At 47.8% G+C, this 19603-nt stretch overlaps 1 protein-coding gene and 1 pseudogene across 3 annotated transcripts in view; one reads left to right on the forward strand and one right to left on the reverse strand.

Annotated features, from left to right (window-relative positions):
- Positions 1–19603, reverse strand: part of CYB5R5 (cytochrome b5 reductase 5 (putative)) — a 46473-nt gene that overhangs the window by 2027 nt on the left and 24843 nt on the right. Inside the window, exon 8 of one of the 3 annotated variants that reach the window (XM_075936038.2) lies at positions 17983–18115. The exons of the other annotated variants lie outside the window; for them this stretch is intronic. The gene's annotated coding sequence lies outside the window, so the exon portion shown is untranslated. Of the gene's footprint in view, positions 1–17982; positions 18116–19603 lie in introns of those variants that run through there. 3 annotated transcript variants of the gene reach the window in all.
- On the forward strand, positions 7231–18910 carry LOC142830518 (uncharacterized; annotated as a pseudogene).

Raw genomic sequence — 19603 nt, forward strand, 5'->3', positions numbered from 1 at the left:
AGTGGGACATCTCAGTGGTGGGGATATGAAGTAGCAGCAGGTCTGTGAGAAGCAAAGGGGCAAAGCAGGGAGAGGACAGCGAGAGGAGGAGCAAGTAAAGGGCCAATGAGTGGGCAGCAGTGGTGACATATAACCAGCTGACACCTGGTGCCTGTCCATGCTCACCAGCCACCACAGCTCATAGCCAGTGCTGGCCAGAAATGGGACAGGAGGTGAGACCCTGCTGGTCGGGAGCCAGCACACAGCTGGGGCTGTGCCAACGAACCAGCTGGGAGAAGCAGCTGGGAGAACAGCACAAAATGTACCTTCACACCACCACCAGCTTTGCACACCCACCCTCATCCTCAGTCACTGAATTCCCCCACCATGCTGGTGGGCAGGCAGCTGGTGAGCAGGGATCCAGTCAGTAGCATGACCCACCAGTGCGGATGTGGTGAAGACAGAAAATATGGCCTTTTTAAAGAAAACGTTGGGACACCTGTAGGAGGGCTTAAATAAGGGACTGTCCCTTTAAAAACTGTCCCTTTGGTCACCTTAGTTTGACACAGCCTGTTGTTGAAAAAGGAAACCGGTGTATATTGTGTAAACTGTATTTGCTTAGCTGAGAACGTCCTGAAACATTTGCCTCCCAAAGATTACAAATAAATTACTTTAAATTGACTTCATTCCCCTAGCATCCCAGCATGATTTCCTATTTTAATATATTGCCTTTTAAAATAGAAGAACTAACAAGAGGCATCTGCTACTATCAGACCCTGTGTCCTCTTTGTTTTACACCTCACCTTTTCTTTAGGGTGGATTCTTGCTGTGTTTTGTCTTTCTTAGATTGTCAGCTCCTTGGGGCAGTGGTATACCCCTATTTATTGTCTGTAACGCACCAGGCACACCTCTGGTTCCAGTTAAAATTATTTGTATTACAATAGCATGCAAAGGCCCCAACTGAGATCAGAGCTCCATTTTTCTAGCCGCTGTATACGCAAATTAAACAAGACCGCCCCTGCCCTGGAAAGCTGACAATCTGAATAGACAAGACAGCACCAGGAGAAGAAAGGAAGCATTATCTACATTTCACAGATGGAGAACAGAGGAATGAAGTGACTTGCCCAGGGTCAGACAAGAACGCTGTAGCACAGCAGTTCAGGACTTAGCTCCCCTTTTTATGTGGTGCAGACTAAACAATACATAGTTATTATGGGTAAGAGGACCTGGACTGAATCACTGTTATGTCTCATGTTATATTATGTTTCATCTCCCACTGTGTACAAATAGGTTGCTAGTACCACTCCAGGTTTTCTGTTGTAACACTGCTGATGATTTTTTTTTTCTAGCCCAATTCCCATGCATCCTGAGAGCTATTTCACACTGTTCCCTTACCAGAATGCATTTGGCTTTCAGCTGAGGAAAGTGGGAGTTATTTGGTGCTGTCTTAGGTACACACCAGTGCCGAAGTTACCCCTGGCTTTCCTAAGCAGGGCGAGGCCACCGATGTTAAATGTGGTGCAGTGAAGCACTGCTTCTAGTGTGGTATGCCCTGGGAAAATGGGAGAGAGCAAGTGGACACTCGTAGAGGGTGTTTACTCAACACTGGAATACAAGGGGACTCTAAGGGTATGTCTACACAGCAGGGCAAAAGTCGAATTTAGCTACACAACTTCAGCTATGTCAATTGTGTAGCTGAAGTCAAAATAGCTTAATTTGGCTTTTGGTGCTGTCTACACAGCAGGAAGTCCAAGTATGAACACACTTCTTTTGACGTCACTTCCTCTCTGTAAAATGAGGGTTGCGGGAATTGGAGTAAGAAGTCCTCCAGCTCGACATTATTTCAAAATAATGGCTTGTAGTGTAGACGTGCTCTTTATTATTTCGGAATAATGTCAGAATGACGTTATTCCGAAATAACACTCCTGTTTAGACATACCCCAATGCTCTAGGTGTAAGGTGTGGGAAGCAGTCGATAAGAGAGAGGTTGCAAAGAGCAATCAGTCAGGGTCGAGGAGTCTGACATAAAAGGAGCTGTAGGAGAAAGAGCGAGCCTGCAACATGGTCCTGGTTCTTGAACCAAAGTAAGCAAGAGTTATACTATGAGTAATAGACAGGCCATGTCAAAAGCAGATGTTTGCCTGAAAGTTAGTGTGTCTCGGCACCATAACTGCTAGCACTGATAAAAGCACATGGAATATGTAAATACAGGGACATCCAGCTAAGTACATAATAAAATAGCTTGAAACAAGAGTGAAAGCATAACAATAGGTAGTGAATGCTTTGGAGGAAAGTACAGGGGAGGTACCAAATGTGTCATTAATGCGTAAGATGATACGTACACTGTGTATCATACATTGTTTATTTCTGTCTATAAATGTTGGGGTACCTCAGTTAACTCTTTGGCCTAGGGGGTGAAAGTAAATCCATACATTGACTGAGCCAGGTCCATTGTCCCAGGCACAAATATGTAGGGGCTCAGAGGCCATCTGGCTACAACAGCTATTAAGGTACTTTGTTTGACAATAAACCTGACTCGGGTGTCTTCGTATCTTATCTGAGTCTGTAGTCTTTGGAGGCTGCTGTGAAGTCTATCATGCTCGCTACCTGTGCAGAACTGGCACGATATACCAAGGGAGCATACAAAAACACATGCAGCCTAATGTTTATCATCACTAATGGAACAGAAGACCTGACGCCACACCAGTGAATCCTGAATTTACCATATCGCTGTCCTGGCTACTACATTGATGATCCCGACATGTCCTGACTACTACAGGAGCTGCAGGCAGAACAGAGGCCAGTTGCTGCTGGGAGTCTAAGGGGGAAGAACTGTATCCCTGGCATGCTGAAAGAAAGCTAGTTCCATGGACAGGTCAGTTGCTGGCAAAGAACAAAGGAGTATGTGTAAGGGGACAGTTAGCCCCTTACTAAAACTCAGTGAGAGTTTTTGGTTGACCAGTGCCCAGAACCAAAAGGGGAAGGATTCATGAAAAATCAGGGCCCTGAGACTGACAGACCCCAGGGACAATGGGAAGAAGCCAACACTCCAGGTCAGCCTGATTGACAGGTTGGACAGGCCAATGGGGAAATTAGGAGGCCAGGTCCCATCCTCTGTGTGTGCTGGGATTTTTTAGGTCTGAGTCATAGGGAGAGAGAGCTAAGAGCTAAGTAGCAAGGGGTCCAGGTTGTACTGAGGAGCAGACCTGCAGTGACACAGCCAGAGGCCCATTCAGCCCACAGAACGCAGACCCTGTGCAAAAAAGCAGACCTGCAGTGACCACAGTCAGACACACACAACCCAAGGAGTGCAAGCTGCGCTAAGAGGCAGTGACCAGAGCCAAAGAGGTCAGAGGAGCAACGCTAGGAGCTGGAGGCTAACAAAGCAACATAGTCTGCAGCTGGGTGTGGTGAGCAGCTGGGACCAGCAAAGGGGGGAAAAGAGGCTGTGGGCAGGGAGACGCCACCAGCCAAGAGGCCCTACAGGCCAGACTTGGAGAGGGACTGTAACTCCAACTGGGAGAGCGGGCCTGCCTCCTAGAGCCTGACGTCATGTGGTCACTGCCAGAGCAAGCGTGTCCAACCTGCAGCCCCCCCTGCAGCACTGCCAGGGCCTGAGAGACAGCCCTGGGACCTGTAAGGAACAGACTGTGAACTGTCCTTTACACTCTGCAATCTGCTGTTTGGGATGTCCCCGTGCTACAGAGCGGGGCTGTGTGTTCTCGTTTCACCTTTTTCATTTTTTCCTTATTCTTTTCTTTTTAATCAGTGGCTGTTTAATGTGTTATATTTACTTTGAACTGTATGTAATGATCACTGGGTCAAGAAAGCATCCAGGGATTAAGCCCCAGAAAACCTGGGCCCAGCCTTGTTGGGATTTCGAGGGCTCTGCTGTTCAGGAGAGTGGAAGGGGAGCCCTCAGGGTCAGGGTGAAGGAAGTGGGAGTGGTCCATTTCACCGGGGTAGTATAGAAGCCAGGAAAGTTCCTCAGAATAGCGGGACCATTCCCCCGCTTACATCTGGGAGAACTGCTGGATGGCTCCAGGGACGGAGCAGCTGAGAGCCTTGAGGTCAGAGTGAAGGAGGTACTGGGGTCATGTGGATATGGTCTAGTGAATCATAGTAGTGGTAAGAGGAACTAGAAGAGCAGCAGAAGGCTGCTATACACCCGGTATTTGTGCTGGGACCCAGAGTAGTGAGTCCCACCCATTCACCACTGGGGAAGTGGCAGGATTTGCACTGCAATACTAATCAGTGGAAGGAGGATGGTGACACGGCCGGAGGGATGAGTCAGGAAGAGTGTGCTGTTTCTGGGACCAGGAGAAGAGCTGCGGTGGATGCCAGAGACAGTGATAGCATGCAACTCAAGCTGGGAGGGCCTCTTGGCTGGTGAAATCTACCATGCGCGGGGCTTCCTGTCCCACGCTGCTCACCACACCCAACTCCAGGCAGCCGCAGCCCCAACTTCAGCTCCACTCTCTGCTGCTAGCGCCTGGGCTGCTTCTCTGGCTCTGCTGGGATCTGCTCTCTGGGTTGTGTTTCTGGCTCTCTCTGGCTGGCACAACTCAGCTTGGGCCCCTGCTCTCTGGGTTGTGTTTCTGGCTCTCTCTGGCTGGCACAACTCAGCTTGGGCCCCTGCTCTCTCCTTAGCTCTGTCCAATCCAGGCAATTCCAGCTCACGGGAAGGACAGGCCCCTCACTGCCCCCCGACTCCTTCATTAGCCAGCCTGCCCTGTCAGTCATGCCAAGCTGGAGCATCAGTCTCTTTCCATTGTCCCTGGGGACGTTTAGACTATGTCTACACTGCCGGGTTCTTGCACAAGAACTATTGTTCTTGCGCAAGAACCCACAGCGCATCCACACTGCCCGCCCACTCTTGCACAAGATTTACAGTATGGCATCGGAAGACAGGGCTTCTTGCGCAAGAGCTACACTCTTTCCTAAAAAGTGTAAGCCCTCTTGTGCAAGAGCTCTTGTACAAGAGGGCAGTGTGGACGCGCAGCAGGGGTTTCTTGCACAAGAAAGCCCTATAGCTAAAATGGCCATCAGAGCTTTTTTGTGCAAGAGAGCGTCCACACTGCCATGGATGCTCTTGCGCAAAAACACATGGCAGTGTGGACGTGTTCTTGCACAAGAGTTCTTGTGCAAGAACCCGCCAGTGTAGACATAGCCTTAGTTTCCTGAGCCTGATTTCTCATGGACCTTTCTGGCTACTTTTGGTACTGAGGCTAGCCAACCAACAGTCCCCCACACTGAGTTTTACTAAGGGGCCAATAGTCCCCTTACACTTACAAAGGGGGAGCTATACCAAAGGATCACCAATTGCATCAATTAAGGACCAGCCTTCTAATGGTTAATAGAGTAACATCTCACCAGCTGAGTGAGAACAAAACAAATACCGTATAAATCTCACTCTGCTCTCTCTCCAGTGAAAGAAATGCAAATCTTGTTTGCCTCAGTGTTTATGGAAGGTGGAGGGCCTGGAGAGAGTCAACACAGTAGCTGGAATAAGTAGCTGGAGGAGGAGAAGCCATCCATGTTATATGCAACAGAGGGGGAGGGTGCCGCAAGTAGAAGTGGCTGCGTTTTACTTTAACTTAATCTGGTCTGTGGCTGTCTCAAGGAGAACAAAGCACCTTGAAGAGAAGCTACCAATGCCTTCTGCAGGTGGGATAAAACCAGTTCTTTTGATTTGTCAGTAAGTAGAACGTCAACTCTCCCTGGAGTCTGTGTGATCCAAAGGTGGTGGCTTTGGTATAGCCCTAATGTGTGGACATTATGCCCATCACCTTCTGATTGCACCTTTTTCTATATTTACCTTTCTTAATACAAAATGCCTTCCAGATTTGCAAAGGGAAAATCTTTTTGGCACATTGAGGGCCCGATTCGGCTCGCTTAATGTTACCTGTGTAACTCTGTTGATCTGACAGGAGTTACGCTATATTTACAGTCCTGAAAGTGAGCCCAGAACTGGGCTGTGACTCTCCGGGCCCACAGTACTAGCATTTTCAAAATGAGACAATACATGTGAACAGCTCTAAGATAGGTCGTGAAAGACTAATGCCATTCAGAAATGTTTCAGGCAATATGTATGTACGTAATTTACCAGAGGCAACCCTGAAAACAGTAATGTTTATGTGACTGCCTTGTTATCTCAGGAAGAAACAGCTCATTGGCTGTGTCTAGACAGGCCAGTTTTTCTGGAACATCAGCCACTTTTCCGGAAAAACTTGCCAGCTGTCTACACTGGCCGCTTGAATTTCCGCAAAAGCACTGACTTCCTACTGTGAGAAATCAGTGCTTTTTGCGGAAATAGTTTTGCGTAGACAGCTGAGATTTGAGTTTGTGTAGACAGCTGAGATTTGTTTTGCGCAAAAAAGCCCCGATCGCGAAAATGGCGATTGGGGCTTTTTTGCGCAAAAACGCGTCTAGATTGGCCACAGATGCTTTTCCGCAAAAAGTGCTTTTGCAGAAAAGTGTCCGTGCCAATCTAGACGCTCTTTTCCAAAAATGCTTTTAACGGAAAACTTTTCCATTAAAAGCATTGCTGGAAAATCATGCCAGTTTAGACGTAGCCATTGAGTCTATACCACTTAGATGAGCTCTGTTTTGAAATCTGATTGGGTGAGATAGCACAGTCCTAGTCTTTAAAAAGCATGTGGCACTGATTCCAAGATTTACAAAAGCAAGGATTAGTGATTTTGGGTGACTTAGTTTTTTGGGTGTTCAATTTGAGACCTCTTAAAGGGGCCTTATTTTCAGAGGAAGGTGCCCAGTGCCCGCTGGGGGAAAAAACCCTTCGGGCAACTCAGCACCCAAAACCACTAGCCACTTTTGCCCAAGTCAGATGGGGGCAGTGCACCTGACTTTTAAAACTGAATAGGTTGATAATCGTTCCTAATTAGTGCTGTTTTTTCCCAAAGACAGTTAGGAGCCTAGAACTAAAGAGAGCAAATCCACCCAATAAAGAAAGTGCTGAAGATGAATGGTGACTCATAGGCAAGACATTGATTATTACAGAAAACATTAAGACCTTGGCGAATTACAATGTTCTTGCTCGACAGCTCATGCTCCTCTTTGTGCAGACTCTTGTAAAGAGGATGTAATCAGCTGCGGATAATCAAGACTTTGTGTTACTTCTGAAAGATTTGCTTCTCGTGACATGCCACATTAGCCAGAAGACAGCAGCACGTTGTATGTCTCCCTCCTTCGCCGGGTGAAATTCTCTGCTGTGGCAACAAAACTGCTCAGATGAATGCCAGGAAACCAGAAAACCCAAAGGCTTCAAAAGAAAGACTCAAGTGCTAAAAAAGTCATCTTCAATGCAGCAGGAAGAGAAGAAAGGGCCATTTCTAAATCTAAGCTAGCAAGACATGTTGCATTTATTAATTAAGCAATAGGGATCGATACCCAGGACATTTCTTGTGGATTAATGTCCAGCAGGGAGGAGCTGACAGCCTGAGGGACATGAACACTCATCTGTCATTAATCCTCAGGAAATGCTCTGTGCCAAGGTCATTAAGTGCCTGGATTTATTTTATGGGTGATAATAGCTATACTCATGCTCATACAGAATGGCCTCCCCTGATCCCCACCCTAGCTGAAGCGCTTGCAGTGCTATGCAACAACTGCAAACCAAATATAGTAAACACATGAATTCAGATGGCCCTCTTCATATGCAAACACTCAGGCTGTGTCTAGACTGGCAAGTTTTTCCGGAAAATCAGCTTCTTTTCCGGAAAAACTTGCCAGCTGTCTACACTGGCCGCTTAAATTTCCGCAAAAGCACTGACGATCTTTTTTCCGAAAGACTTTTGCACAAAAGGGCCAGTGTAGACAGCACAGTAGTGTTTTCCGCAAAAAAAACCCGATCGCGAAAATGGCGATTGGGGCTTTTTTGCGGAAAGCGCGTCTAGATTGGCCACAGACGCTTTTCCGCAAAAAGTGCTTTTGCAGAAAAGCGTCCTTCCAATCTAGACGTGCTTTTCCGAAAATGCTTTTAACGGAAAACTTTTCTGTTAAAAGCATTTCCGGAAAATCATGCCAGTGTAGACGTAGCCTCAATGTGTGTGTGCGCACATGTGGGCTATTTAATATCAAGGAGGAAAAGGCATTCAGCTACTGTGCTGCTGAGGCCCAGGTAAGAACCTAGACTGGCAAGTCAGATGGTGTGTCCATGCCCGAAGATGCAGGGTATCCACTGCCCCTTTCACGCTCACTCTGGGATGTGCAGTGGGATGTGTGGGGTTGGGTTTACCAGTTTGGTTAAACGGGCCAAATGTTAAATATTTTTGTTACCTTAACTCGGGGGCAAGTTAAGAGTTCGAGCTGCCCGGGGCGGATGGCTGCTTCATGAGTGTGTCACAAAATTCCCATTTGGGAGGAATCCAAGAGGGACCCCACTGAACAGAGGCTCCTGCAGTGGGTGGCATTTCACTCAGACAGCCACATGCACTCACTCCTTGGTCTGTCTATCCCCCACAAGCCCTCAGGTGCTCCCGCTACTGGCAGTTACTCCCCGTCAACGCTTCAAGTGGGCAAAGAAACCACAAGAGCGCCACAAGCCACAACTTCTAAACCAGCTGCTGTCAGCTTGAGGGGACGTCTAGCAGCTCAGAGACTCACTAAGGAATTCAAGGTACTATGCGCAAAAGCCACAAGGAGTCCTGTAGCGCCTTATAGACTAACAGATGTATTGGAGCATAAGCTTTCGTGGGCAAAGACGAAAGGGTGAAGCGGGTCTTTGCCCATGAAAGCTTATGCTCCAATACATCTATTAGTCTATAAGGTGCTACAGGACTCCATGTCACTTTTGCAGATCCAGACTAAGACAGCCACCCCTCTGATACAAGGTACTATCGTTATTGCTGTAGAGACGCTCCTAATGACAGCCACTTAAGAACAAGGGCTCCAGTAACTCTTTGGTTCTACTGTGGCCTAGACACCAGGGCTACATCTAGACTGGCATGATTTTCCGCAAATGCTTTTAACGGAAAAGTTTTCTGTTAAAAGCATTTGCGGAAAAGAGTGTCTAGATTGGCACGGATGCTTTTCCGCAAAAGCACTTTTTGCGGAAAAGCGTCCGTTCCAATCTAGATGCGCTTTTGCGCAAGAAAGCCCCGATCGCCATTTTCGCAATTGGGGCTTTTTTGCGCAAAACAAATCTGAGCTGCCTACACTGGCCCTTTTGTGCAAAAGCTTTGGGCAAAAGGGACTTTTGCCTGAACGGGAGCAGCATAATATTTCCGCAAGAAGCACTAATTTCAGACAGTAGGAAATCAGTGTTCTTGCGGAAATTCAAGCGGCCAGTGTAGACAGCTGGCAAGTTTTTCCGCAAAAGCAAAACTTGCCAGTTTAGACACAGCCCAGGAGGTTTCAGAACAGGAGTAAGAGAGGCTGGTATTGCTGCAGAAAGCACCTATACCTGGGTCCTATTAAAGGCACAAAGAAAACTGGAGCCTGCAGCCCTGCTGTCCAGTGCAATCTCCACAATGCCCAGGCCAAACCCACCCTGCTCTGCAGGCTCACAGCCTTCGCCTCCCAACACCAGCAAGGTTGGCCATGACTGCAAAGGTTCAAAGCTGAGTCGGCAAGCTCCGTACACTTGATAGCTTGGTTCACAGGGATCTCTGCAGGGCCCCTTTCTTAGGGACCTGCTTGGCTCTATAGTGCATCCCTGAAGGAAAGCTTGTCTGGCTTTCTTTATCGTCCCACCTGCCCTTTGACAATGGGCCTCCACTAGCACGATTAGCTCTGAGATTAAATCCATTTTCCTCATGGCAGGAGTCGATGACGATGTATTTAACTCCCTACCCCAGCATCTTACCCCTTTAAGGCAGCTGTTGCTGCTGCTAGCACAGGGTGGGGAAACTTTTTTGGGTCAGGGGCTGACACTCCCCACATTCTCCTCACACACCAGAGCCTTGGGTGGGCACAGGCTAGTAGAATTTGTGTGCTCCAGCCCCACAGGGGGATGGCAGAGGGGCTGGAGTGCCAGAGTCGGTGCCCCATTTCTGGGGGGGGAGCCCTGAGCCTTAGGGGCCGGATCGAGGCAAGCCTGGGGTCACGTAGGTTCCTCACCCCTGTACTAGCAGAAGGCTGGCCATTGACTCTTTGGCCCATACACAACCACTGTTTTCTGGTGGTGAGTGCTCAGGTAAAATGCATAATTCCTAATGCTCTGGCTCAGGCCTTTTCTGTTGGAGCTGGTGACCAAGTACCAGGATTTAGAGGTGCCAGCTAATAGTTTGACACTGGATAGCTCCCATCTCAGCCGCACAGTGTATTAAAGGGCTGCCCACTCCCCTTAGTTAAACAAACAAAGCCCAAAGGAGCCCTTAGAAAAGTGCTAAAGTCGGAGCTGAGAAGTTAACCACAGCGTCTGGGACAAATTCCAACTCAGGCAATGACATTCTAGCTAAATTCCCCTAGCCCAGGGCAGGGAGTAAGGAGATCTGAGGTCTTGTTTCCAGCTCAGCCACTGACCAGCTATGTAAACTTGTCAGATCACAGCTTCTCAGCTATAAAACAGGGATATTGACATCGGTACCTGCCTCCTGGGCTGGAGTGAAGCTAAGTTCATTAATGTTCATAAGGTGCTTTGCGATTGCTATACAGAAAAAAAAAAAAAAGACTGTGTTTGGAGATATATATATGTCAATGTGAATAGATAGGCCAATCTGGCTGTAAATATAGTGCTCTTCCCTTCCTGCCCAAATATATTGTGTATTGTTGCTGCCTTCAACACTAGAAATGGCTGAATTGCAGTGATAGGTGAAGTGATCTCTTACTGGCCTCACGGGGATAGTGTAAAGCTTACTTAGCTCACATTTGTATAGTGCTTTGAGATCCTCCGGGGAAAGGTGCTGAAGAAGGGTAAAGTACTACAGCAGTGTGTGTAGGGCAGGCTCCATTGTGCTGAGCAATGCATATGCTTCCTGCCCTGGAGAGCTGACCAGGGCTGGGGGAGGGCTGGAGTGTGGTTGTCTTGCTCACGTATCGTAGCACCTGGTGAAGCATGCATTTGACTTGCAGAACCGAGCCACAAATCAAGCCTTCAGATCTCTCGTCACAAGCCCATCACCATCATCCATGAGAAGGTAAGTGTCCTGTCTGCCTTGCACAGGTTCACTAAGGGTATATCTAGACTACATGGCTCTGGCGATGGAGCCATGTAGATAAGTTTAAATAATCGCTGCTTCATTTACATCAAATGACCACCCCGCTGTGCCGATGATCAGCTGATCTGGCACAGCGGGCAGTCTGGACGCTCCGCAGTCGACAAGGGAAGCCTTTGTCGACCGCTCCAGTATGCCTCGTGATCCAAAGAGCTCAGCATCCACTGTGCACTTATTCTGGTGCTTAAATGGAACCTGAGCTTACTTGAAAAAGTGGCCCTTTGGGCCCCATCTGAACCCATTGACATCAATGGAGTTTGGATCAAACCTATAGAGGAGCTTCTTTTCTAGATGAACAGGTGTGATAGGCTGTCACTAGCTAAAGTCCTAGCAAAGGCCAGGCAGTTGGTAGTTTTTCACACCATAGTGGGTTGAGTTAAAGACTGTGGAAGAGCCTAGAGCTAACACGGGGATGTTACTTCACGTTCATGATCATGTGTTAGCTAACCTGAGTTAAGAGCACACCTGGTTTCTGGGTGACGACAAGGCCGTTAGTATCTGATTTTCAGTGATGCTGAGCCCATAATTCCAGTTAGGGTCACAGGTGCTTTGGGTCAGACCTAATATGTTCAGAATAGCTTCCGTTCTCATGCTCATAGATAACACTACAGGCCATGTCTACACTGCAGGCTTCTTGTGCAAGAACAGCTGTTCTTGCGCAAAAACTTGCAGAGCGTCTACACTGCATGCGCGTTCTTGCGCAAGTAAATTTACAGTAAAGCGTTGGAATAGAGGGTCTCTTGCACAAGAGTTATTTCTCTACCCACGAGGAACAGGCCCTCTTGCACAAGAGCTCTTGCACAATAAGGCAGTGGACAGACAACAGAGGTTTCTTGTGCAAGAAACCCCTTTAGCTAAAATGGCCATCAGAGCTTTCTTGCACAAGAGAGTGTCCACACTGCCATGGATACTCTTGCGCAAAAGCACATGGCAGTGTGGACATGCTCTTGCGCAAGACCTTTTGTGCAAGAACTCTTGTGCAAAACAGTTCTTGCACAAGAAGCCTGCAGTGTAAACATAGCCACAGGGTTTGGTGATTAGGTCTTGCATTTTGAGGAATAGACTCATTATCTGGGCTTAGAAAGAACATGCTTCCTCCAGGCTTTATTAGGCTATGTCTACACTGGCGGCTTCTTGCGCAAGAACATCTTGCGCAAGGGTTCTTGTGCAAGAACTCTTGCTCAAGAACACATCCACACTGCCATGTGCAAGATGTGCTTTTGCGCAAGAGCATCCATGGCAGTGTGGATGCTCTCTTGTGCAAGAAAGCTCTGATGGCCATTTTAGCCAGAGGGCTTTCTTGCACAAGAAGCCCCTGCTGTGGGTCCACACTGCCCTCTTGCGCACGAGAGCTTACACCTGTTAGAAAAGAGTGGAGTTCTTGCACAAGAAGCCCCTGCTGTGGGTCCACACTGCCCTCTTGCGCACGAGAGCTTACACCTGTTAGAAAACAGTGCTCTTTCGCAAGAAGCCCTCTCCTACCACGCTTTACTGTAAATCTTCTTGTGCAAGAGCAGGTGGGCAGTGAGGACGCTCTGCGGAAGAACAGCCGTTCTTGCGCAATAACCCGCCAGTGTAGACATAGACTTACTGTTCAGGTGGCCAGCGCATTCTGGGGTTCCCCAGCTTTTCTTTAAAACTTGCATCCCTCACTGGCCACTGTCAGCAACAGAATACCTGTCTGGACAGCTTGCGGATTTGCTCTGGGATGGCAGCATCTAGAGCAGCGATGGGCAGCAATGGGCAATCTAGGTTGGCGAGTGGGCCGCATGAGTAGTCCAAAGATAGTCATAAACAAGATGGTCTTCCAGGAGAAGGTTGTTTTGCTAACTGCGCTTGCACACACAGAATTTGCAGGGTGTACCAATTGAACCCTAGCAGCACTTTGATTGGATGCAGAGGGAGCGCACAGCTCTCACAGTCAATGTTGTGTGCAATCAGCATGCACCTCACTTCACGTGCCCTTGCTTTAAAGTGCATAGTAGGAAAAAACTACACAGATGAAAACCAGCAGAATCTGGCAACCCTGTGCATGGGCAACAATAAACAAAATGCCTCGTGGGACACACAACGAACCCCGACGGGCGGAAGGTTGTACACCATTGGTCTAAGGTGCGCTTAGCTGTGTGGTTTTTCTTCCCCGTCTGTCCAGCTGCAGGCAGTTTCCCCTGTTGGTACTATTTGTTGTACTCACTGGATACGACGTTACTCAGGAAACCAGCAGAAGAGGGGGTACCAAGCAGCGATGTGCTCCTAGGAGACAGCATATATCAGCCTCATGACATGTTCACCCTCATGTGACCCGGGGCCTGCAATTCAGCAGCTGTGCCTGAGCTGAGGAATCCCCGTTTGTCAACGAGGCAGTCCTGGGCTGGAGGATAGGGAGCACAGGACAAGAAATAATGGAAAACAGCCAGGTCAGTCCTTATAAATGGGACTCTTGCCATTAACAGCAAAGACCTCTGCGTCAGGCCCACGTTGGATTAGTTTGTACTGAAATCATTTTGCTTCACTAGAAACAGAGTCACACCATATCTGGGTTTTGCAGAGATTCTACTACATAGGAATCTATAAACTACGCATTGAAAAGGACTTGGATGAATTGAAATGGAAGGGATTATCAAACAGTGGGGCTTCGGAGCTGATCAAGGTTTTAAATACAGTACCAGGTAGGGAGAGGAATTACTTAGCCAGGAACATGAAGCAATGAGATGAAATTAAGAACGAGACTATCTAGGCTGCATATCAGAAAAACCTTCCTGGCAGTGAGCTATATTAGGCGGTGAAATTGTCTCCTTGGGGAAGAATGAAAGCCTCATTGCTAGGTTGTGGGGCTAGCACTGGAAATGTCCTGGAGGGAACAATCCTGTATTGGCCAGGAGATGCGCTGATCTCTCTAAGCCCAGCATTCTGCGATGAAATGAGCCAGCTGCATCTCCAGAGATGACTCCACACACAGCACTAAAAATCCATTTAATAATTGATGCAACAATCAATCAATAGCTAACCATTTTTTCAATGAAACTCTTCCTATGGGATATTTCTCTGATCTGCTCCTAGAGTCGGTTGAAAAGCAGGGGAACCCAGCTACCTTTAGTAAGTAACCAGCCCAGGCAGCCTCCTGCCAACTGAGCATTTAGTGTCGCACACAAGCTGGGGCTGATGTACAAAAAGAGCCTATTTTAGCAGCATGGCTTTCAAACTTAGCAAGGGCCCCTACCTCCTCCAAATTGGGCTGTCTGTGCAAGGGAAGGTGAGAGTTTGGGAAAGCCAAACCTGCCAAGACAAAACACTGTGGCTATGTCTACATTCACAGCTTCTTGCACAAGAAATATGCAAATGAGGCTAAGCATGGAGTATCGCCGAGCCTCATTTGCATACCTAATGAGACGCCATTTTTGCAGAAGAGGCTCTTGTGCCAGAAGGAGCAGTCTACACTACCCCTTCTTGCACAAGAACAACCCTCTCGCGCAATGCTGTTATTCCTGAAAATAATTGGCATAACAGCATTGTGCAAGAGGGTTTTTCTTCCGCGAGAAGGGGGCAGTGTAGACACCTCCTTCTGGCGCAAGAGCCTCAATGCATATTTCTCACACAAGAAACCACGAGTGTAGACATAGCCACCATGTGGGGAGTGTCTGTGGATAGTGGAGAATAAAGATCATTAGGGGCTGGCCAGAAGTGGACTTTGTTTAGAGCAGTGGTCCCCAAACTATGAGATATGCCCCCTCCCGGGGGCCACAGAGGAACATTCAGGGGGGCAAGGAGAGGGGATGTCCTGCTGCCTGGCCCCTGGCCACAGCTCTGCCTTGATGCCTGCTCTCCTTCCCTCCCTTCACCCCGGACAGCTCCACCTTTAGCTCCAGCTCTTCCCCATCCCTAGTTCTGTCCCCAGCTCAGCTGTGCAGTAATGGAGGGGTATGTGTGTGGACAGATTTCATTACAAGGGGAGAGTGCGACAGGAAAAGTTTGGGCAGCACTGCTTTAGAAATTGCTGTGCCGAGAGCTGCTGTTTAAGGCTCTTCCCATTTCCAAGGTCCCCTCCCACATCAAGAGGAAATTCCCCTGAAGAATTTCCCTCCTCCAGGGAATACAGATGGCTGAGCTGGTAGAGCAGCATACAAAAATGCCACCCTCTCTCCCTGCTGTCTGCCTTTGCAGGATTGCAACCCATAATATTCACAGCCTAGGCTGCATGTCTCTCACTCCCCTCCCTTCTAGCCATGAACAAAGAGAGAGGCTTAGCAGCAGAAGGGCTAGACCAGCTGGGCAGGGTTCTAACCCATGCGTTCCATATGTGCTGAAATCCCTAGCCATATTGGGGTGGGATTTAAAGTAACAGCTTCAGTGTTAACTCTCCCATTCTTTGCTAACTTCAAGTTACACCCCTACATTTTAAAAGCATTGCACTGGGTGCATCAATATTGCAGCTGAGAGCATGTTTCCCCATGTGGATACACACACTAGTTTTGCTGAGGTTAGCATCATAAACATAACAACGTAGCTGGGGGTACCACTGGCTCAGGCTAAAAGTGCACAGCCAGGGTTCTGAGTGGGTTTGTCCTTGGGGGGCTAGCCCAAGTCTTCACCTGTGCTGTCTCTGGCTACACTTCTGTTTTTAGCTTGCTAGCTCAAACAGCTTGTGCATCTGCCTAGCATTCCCCGAGCAGGGAAGAATGCTTCCAGCTGCAGGGTAGACGTACCCTCGAGTGGTAGAGATGTAAAATACCGTTTAATCAGTAAACTGGTTAAACGTTACTAACAGGTTAATCTGGATCCCGTAGGTGGGGGGGCTGCTCCAGCTCAGCTGGGCCCACCACACTATGGGCTGCTCCGGCCAGGCAAGGCTGAGCTCACCACAGGCAGGGCTGCTCAGGCTGGGCCCACTGCACTGTGCCATGGGCAGGGACTTCTCCCGCTGGGCCGGGCCCACTCCATTGCACCGTAGGCTGGAACATCCCCCAGCTTGCAGTATAGCGGGCCTGGCTGAGCTGGAGCAGCTCCCCCGCCCATGTTGAGAAGGGGGCTGCTCCATCTTGGCCGGGCCACCAGTTAACTGGTTACTGGTAAATATCACCTGGTATGGGTGATGCTTACCAGTTAACTGGTTACATCCCTAAAGGTGGTTAGCAAAACATCTAGATTTGTCAAACATTACTGTATGCGAACAAGTCTTTGAAAATTTGGCTCATACTGGTATGAGATGATGCCCCTCATGTTCCTCACTAAGGTAAAAAATATAGAATCCATCTCAGGCTTTCTAAGAACTAACGCATGTTGGGACAGGACTTGGGCAGTCAGTATTGGGTCAAAGTCCTGCCAGAAAAAAGAGGCTCGTAGAACAGCACTGTCTACCATATTAGTATAGTGACTGCCCCCTCAAGATGGTCAAAACATGCTTAACTCTTCCAGTGCAAACCTTTTACCCATGTGTTCAAACTGGGCAAAAGGCATGGATAGCTCTTAGCATTTTACCTGTGCCGGGAGACCAGAAATACATTTTGTGTTGTGGGAATGACTGTATTGTGAGCCACACACTTACCCAGTTATATTAATGTGCACGTGTGTGTGTATATAGTGATAGAAATGTAGCCGAGTTAGTCTGGTTAGCTGAAACAAAATACAAGACTATGTAGCACTTTAAAGACTAACAAGATGGTTTATTAGATGATGAGCTTTCGTGGGCCAGACCCACTTCCTCAGATCAAATAGTGGAAGAAAATAGTCACAACCATATATACCAAAGGATACAATTAAAAAAAATGAACACATATGAAAAGGACAAATCACATTACAGAACTGAGAGGGGAAGCAGGGGGGGGGGAAGGAAAGTAAATGCCTGTGAGTTAATGATATTAGAGGTGGGGAAGGGGAGATGTCTGTGAGTTAATGGTATTAGAGGTGATAATTGGGGAAGCTATCTTTGTAAAGGGTAAGGTAGTTGGGGTCTTTGTTCAGCCCCCTGCGGAGAGTGTCGAATTTTAGCATGAATGCCAGTTCAGAGGATTCCCTTTCAAGTGCAGATTTGAATGTCTTCTGAAGTAGGATCTATGTGATTAGGTCATTGAGACAGTGTCCTTTCTGGTTGAAATGGCAAGAAACTGTTTTTTCTTTGTGATCCTGTCTAATGTCTGTTTTGTGGGCATTGATTCTTTGGCGAAGTGTCTGAGACGTTTGTCCAATGTACATAGCAGACGGACACTTTCGGCACATGATAGCATAGATTATATTTCTGGATGCGCAGGAATATGTATTCTTGATCTTATAACTCACTTGGTTAGGCCCAATAATGGTGTCAGCAGAGTGAATATGTGGACAAAGCTGGCAACGGGGTTTGTTGCAAGAGAAAGTACCAGGGTTGGTATTAGTGTGGTATGTCCTGTGGTTGTTGGTAAGAATCATCTTGAGGTTAGGTGGTTGTCTATAGGAGACTATGGGTCTGTCTCCCAGAGCTTCTTGGAGTTTAGTGTCCTGTTCCAGTATAGGCTGTAATTTATTGATAATGTGTTGGACAGGTTTAAGTTGGGAGCTGTAGGTGATGACAAGTGGTGTTCTATTGTTGGTTTTCTTGGGTCTGTCTTGTAGTAGATGGTTTCTAGGTATTCGTTTGGCTCTTTCAATTTGCTTTTTTATTTCTCCGGGTGGGTAGTTGAGGTTTATAAATGCTTGGTAGAGATCCTGAAGTTTCTGGTCTCTGTCAGTGGGATTAGAGCAGATGCGGTTGTATCGAAGGGCTTGGCTATAGATGATGGATCGTATGGTGTGTGCTGGATGGGAGCTGGAAGCATGTAGGTAACTGTATGAGTCAGTGGGTTTTCTGTAGAGGGTGGTGTCTAATTTTCCATTGTTGATTTGTACTGTGGTGTCCAGGAAATGGATCTCTCGTGTGGAATGGTCCAGGCTGAGGTTAATGGTGGGGTGTAGGTTGTTGAAATCTCTGTGGAATGTCTCCAGTGTTTCTTGGCCATGCGTCCAGATCATAAAGATGTCATCAATGTAGCGTAAGTAGAGAAGGGGTAAAAGGGGACGGGAGTTGAGGAAACGTTGTTCTAGGTCAGCCATAAAGATATTAGCATACTGTGGGGCCATGCGTGTATATACACACACACACATATGTACATTAGTATGGGTGGGTCCAGAGTGGGTAATTCTAGATTCCCAGTAATTGGAGACAACTCTCTTTGACTTGACTGGAAAGTTCCTGGTTAAAGCCCATGGAGTCTTTGAAAATGTAGTGATTCAGATTGTTGGAACAAAATTTATTGTGGTTTAATTGTAACGTGTGTGTGTGTTGTACAGCAACTAAAACAATGGGGCCTGCAGCCTGATTGAGGGCACTTGATGCGACTGTAATACAAATAAATTCCATTAAATTAAAGCATTGCCTCTTTGTTACAGATTCCAGTCTCGTCTGCAATACCAGAAGAGAAATTCTCTTGTGACAGAGCAGAAGAGCTGCTAAGGGAATATTTACCAACCATACTCGGCAACGCCACTTATGAACCTGCAAAATGTGCCAACCTCACTACTTCTTTAAGTGAAGAAATAAAATACTTGGTCAGGCAAATCACGCCTCCTCGGTATAAGTTAGTTGTCAATGTCGCTATTGGAAATAAAAGCAAAGATGAAGCTGTGGACATAGTGGTGACTAGCCAGTGTCTGTGGGACCCTCATTCGGATAATTTCACTCCTCTCGGTATGTGAATGCAACACTTTTTTGCGTTGTTTTGATACATGACGTTTATTTTGAGTAACAATCCAACTATGTCTCCTTCGCATAGAAAGAGCTTAAGTGTGTTACTAGCTACGATTAAAGTGAGACATTCACACACGGGTGTTGGATGACAAACTTGGAACTGTGCCCTGGCTATAGCAAATACAGTATGCGGAATCCTTAAAACAGAATAAAAATGCTAATTGCCAGATGAATTTACAAACATCACCTGTACACTTATGTGCACATATGCCTTGTCATATCCTCTAGCAACACCTGCCTATCACATAGTGCTTTTCACTGGTCTGTCTCACAGTGCTTTACAAAGCGAGGTACAGGTTGAACCTCCCAAATCTGGGGCTCTCTGGTCTAGTAACATCTAAGGTCTGGCAGGGCTAGGGATGTTGCTGAACCAAAAAGCTCTGAAGCAGAGACTGGGAGCCCCAGCCCCAGCCAGGGAACCCCCAGTGTTAGCGGGGCCATGTGGTAGGGAGTCCCGGCCTCAGCTGGGGAACCCCTGGCTGCAGCTGGGTTGCCTGATGTCAGGCAGCCCCGGCCAGGAATCCTGGGAAACCCCCAGCGGCAGTGGAGCCACAGCGACTAGGCAGCCTCTTCCAGGGAATCCCCAGCTGAAGCAGGGCTGATGGCCAGTATCCCCAGCAGCAGCAGGGCAGACCCAGCAGCAGGGTGAGGTGGCCAGGCGAACCCGGCTGGGGAATCCCCAGCGGCAGCA

Source organism: Pelodiscus sinensis, chromosome 9 (genome assembly GCF_052426305.1).
Source record: "Pelodiscus sinensis isolate ZL-2025 chromosome 9, ASM5242630v1, whole genome shotgun sequence".
In the NCBI taxonomy this organism is placed as follows: domain Eukaryota; kingdom Metazoa; phylum Chordata; order Testudines; family Trionychidae; genus Pelodiscus; species Pelodiscus sinensis.